The sequence below is a fragment of the Octopus sinensis genome, linkage group LG10, assembly GCF_006345805.1.
Source record: "Octopus sinensis linkage group LG10, ASM634580v1, whole genome shotgun sequence".
Lineage (NCBI taxonomy): Eukaryota > Metazoa > Mollusca > Cephalopoda > Octopoda > Octopodidae > Octopus > Octopus sinensis.
This window is the reverse complement of record NC_043006.1, coordinates 98,950,117-98,955,116: the sequence shown is the minus strand read 5'-3', so window position 1 is coordinate 98,955,116 and position 5,000 is coordinate 98,950,117.

Here is a 5,000-nt window from a genome sequence, read left to right as displayed (position 1 = left end):
ACTTTGTCCAATTAAAACGATATAAATTTCAAAAATGATTATTCACCTCTCTGACATGTACTCTAACATTCACATATAAAAGTGAAATGCATCTTTTTATTTTCAAATCCGTTTCTAGTTTCTCGGAAAGCCAACTCTGTGTCTTTTTCTCTATGCGTCAAAATTATTCTTTGTTTCATACTGTCATACAAAATAAAATTAAAAAAATTCACTCTGAACACGTCATGGTAATTTAAATAAGCCCTGGTGGATTATATTTGAACGGCATGTAAAGATAAGAAAATTGTCTGGTGCTTTATATATATATATATATATATATATATATATATATATATATATATATATATATATATATATATATAATAATTAACAAGAAATTATCATGTAATTAGCGTGAAAAACCTCATAACAGAAAAAATCTGAAAATTTTTTCACTTGAAAATATTTGTTTATATTGTATAGAGGGCATTATTACACATAAATGCCACACGCTAGGAGGGACTTTCAAAGTCATTACTACCAAAAATAAACGAAACGTACCGAATACAGCTCTCGAAGCAAGACATTTAGAAACAGAATTTTGTTCCAGATCACCTGTGAATTCGCAATTAACGTATTATCTACGTCTTTTGATAATCAGTGAGACATATTCAAAACATATCAAAAATAAACAAAACCAACATACGAAGCGGAACCAAACAGACAACTGTCGCCCCCATCGTAGCACATGGAAATGTTTATTCATCATATATTCATGTAAATGGCGGGCTTTTTCGAACTGCATTTCGGAGTGAAACGTGTTTATTCGGAACAAATTTAACAATTAAGGATAAAATCTTAATAAGAAGTCTTAACAAGAAATTATCAAGTAGTTAGCGTGAAAAACCTCATAAGAGAAAAAATCTGAAAATGTTTTCACTTGAAAATATTTGTTTATATTGTATAGAGGGCATTATTACACATAAATGCCACACGCTAGGAGGGACTTTCAAAAATAAACGAAACGTACCGAATACAGCTCTGAAAGTCCCTCCTAGCGTGTGGCATTTATGTGTAATAATGCCCTCTTTACAATATATATATATATATATATATATATATATATATATATATATATATATATATATATATATATATATAATATATATATATATATATATTGTCAGCACCCTAGCGCAGGATATAATTGTTCTTGTATTGTAGCTGAATATTGATAGTGATTTTATGCTACTTTTTAAATGAAAGATAACTAGTTGTCAAGTATACATTCTCTCCAAACTGTTGATCGTTGTATTCAAAATGGGAGAACCTCTATTTGAATAATACCACATGACTCCACACAAAATCATTTAGTAGTAAATCATTTGGGCCTTGACTTCATAATAATGAGATAGATTTCAATGAGCGTAAGTGTTCTTGTATCAGTAATAGTATAACCCAACGGAACCGTTTTCCAATAATCTAATACATAGCAACGTCGAACTGTTTGGTAATCCGTTTGACAGTTACGAAGATCCGGCTTATATTTCTGCATGACGTCTTGAGAAGATGTTTTCTATTATCAGCTAGGAAATTCTGCAGTTAGTCTGTATTTAAAATTGAAAAGGAATAGTGTTTTCACAGAAAGTATCAGGGTGATTCTGACTAACAAATTACGTAAAATTCACCATGTCTGTGAAATACTCAGTCAACAACCCAGCGATCACATGCAAAGGAAATCTAATTTAATGACCAACTGAATCCCATCATCGAAACCGACAAATATACATATACCTTACTTACTGTTCCAACATCATAATTTGTGTTTTACTCGTTTTTCTAGAAATTTGTTTTCATTTTCCTATGAGCACAAACACAAGAGATATACGTATACATAATTCACTCGATTGGTAATCATACTTTATTGTACCTGATTTTCTGTTCGAAATTTTCGAAAATATTTTCGCATCATTCGATACTAATTTGGCTGTTATTTCAAGCATGATAGACTATCACTAAATGCTGTGGCGTAGCTTCACGCTCGTTGTTTAGATCTTGGTTATGCATGTTGAGTACATAAATTTAGGAAAATATGTTGCCATTGTGACCCTTCAATAGTTTAGTTATAAATACATAGCATATGAAGTAGACAGTTATTTGATATATGCAACGCTATTTTTGTATACAATAGGCATTACCTGATATTCAGAAAATGAAATAAATTATGTAGTTCTTTGAAACAAGTAACACAGTTTTATAATATTCTTTGTTTTCATTTTATCAAAGCATACGTGCAATGAAATATTACATACACCATGTTCACGAGCACAACTGAATTGGAAATATATTTTACATCTTCAATTTTATGGAAAACTGAAGGCTGAGAGAGGTCGACTGGTGACAGAAGAAATGGTGTTTCGAAAAGAGAGAAAATAGATAAAGTAGATCAGATGGGAGCAGAAAAATTGCATGAAATAGAGTGAATGTGAGGAAAAGGGGAAGTCTCGCTGTTAAAAATCGGTTATAAATATGCCTAGCGTATAAACTTTGATATTCTGTAAACATAAAGACATATCTTACTGCATTGCAGAAAACATACAATGCATTTTTATTGAGCTGCACTATTAGCTGTTTTCAAACGCTACTGGAATGCTGCAGCTTTTAATAATATGTATAGAAATATGATCTAAAGAAGTTGGTATTCTCGATACATGTGTTCATGCACAAGCACAATATCTGTGTAGAGAACCAGGAGAGATACAGCGGAGGAAATGAAAGAGGGGGAGAATAAACGGCAAGAAGAGATAGACAAGGAAAGGAATGGGGAATGAAATATAAATATGCGTATACATAAAATTATTCTTATTGTCTCATATGGATAAACAGAGTTGACTAGCCTTATACACACTATGTATATATGTACATGCACGCGCACACACACACACTGACAGACACGCACACACACAAACGCGTTCCTCCACACGTATATTTATACATATGCACATGCCTATTTGTGTAACTGTTCGTGTAAGATTGAGTGTCTCTTCTGAGTTGGCAGAATGGCTTTCCTTTGAACATTATTTTTATAGAGTGTATGAAACTTCACAAATCATGTATTGACAATATTATATTACTAAGGAATTGGTATGTTACCAAGAATCATTATTCTAAATTGAAATATTATTCAGCCAGGAGACGAGTATGAATTTTTGAATAGGAAATAGTATCGAATTGTGTTTTTTTCATTCATAGTAATCTCACATCCTTCGTATGAACAAAGCATCCAATGACGCAGTGTCTATGCATATTCAGGAAACACTTTGATGGAATATTCTAGTGTATACAAATAGATATGAAAATGTAATACTACGCAAGTTGTAAAGGAAATTCTACGGCTTTGATACAAGGAAATTATTGGTAGTAGGAATTTTCCTCCAACAGTTAGTTGCTTGTGTATTCGCCTAAAAATACTCCTACATAGCTCATGCAAAAAGCTACAATAAAATATATTTAAAACTAATACATACAATTCTGCGTTGTTATGTCTAATTTTATGTTTCTTTTTTCATGAATAATTATGATAACTTTTTTCATTATTCTAAAGTACGATATTGAAAATAACAAAAAGCAAATACTCATAAAAATTATCATCTTATCGGTATAAGCAAATGCTCTCAATATACATGCGCGGTTCAAATCACAAGCAAATTACATAAAGAAAATCGATGCTCCAGTAAACTTGTGTCAAATGTTGGAAATAGCTAAAGCAATACGTAAAATATCATGAAGAATTACGGTAAAAAAACGTGGACAGGAATTGACTATATTTTATTTGTGATAATAAGACGGTTTACGCTTGCAGACATTTGTTCGTAGACTATTGATATAAAACATATAAGAGATACACCATAAACGATCTACGTCACCGGAAGTAGTCATTTTTAGAATGAATACTATGTCACTCTCTCTCTCTCTCTCCTCTCTCTCTCTCTATATATATATATATATAATATATATATATATATATATATATATATATATATATATATACAGATATATACGCAAACATACATAAATGCATACAAACATGCATACGTATATATATACACATACATATATATATATATATATATATATATATATATATATATATATATATGCGTGTGTATATACATATATATATATATATATATATATATATATATATATTATATATATATATATATATGTATATATATATATGTAATGACCAATGGATTGCACCTATAAGCTTCCTTTCAGAGGCACAAGTCTATGATAATTGCTTGTCGAATATCAGCTGACACCCATGCATGCTCTTAGAGCTTGCTCTTGGACAACACACATTAAAGCCTCCGTTTCCGGTTTTCAATCACTGTTAGTCATTCATAGCTATCTTTTTTCTCTGTCTTATCTTCAAAATCCCTATGGCCAATGTGATGAAAATGGAGCAGACCCAAAATGCCGATTCTGCAACGACATGATTGAAACAGTGGACCACCTAATCTCTGGATGTAAAGTCTTAGCACAAGTGGAGTATAAATTAAGACATGACAGAGTTGGCCAATATCTCCACTGGCTAATAAGTCGGCATTACAATATCAAAACTGCCGACAAGTGGTATAATCACCACCCTGAGGCTGTAACTGAAGGAGAAAATGTAACCATTCTGTGGGACTTTCCAGTACATACAGACCGAACCATCAAGGCCAATAAACCAGATATTGTTGTGAAAGACCAAAACAATAAAGTTTGCTTATTGATCGACATGAGCATCCCCTGTGATCATAATATCTCAGCGAAAGAGTTTGACAAGCTCAGAAAATATAAAGACCTACTCATTGAAATTGAGAAAATGTGGCATCTCAAGGCGGTTACAATACCAGTGATCGTAGGAGCACTAGGAATGATCAAGAAGGGAACCGAAAATTATATGAGAATGATCCCTGGCTTACCATCCCTGCAAGAAGTGCAAAAGATTGTCTTAACTGGTACATCACACG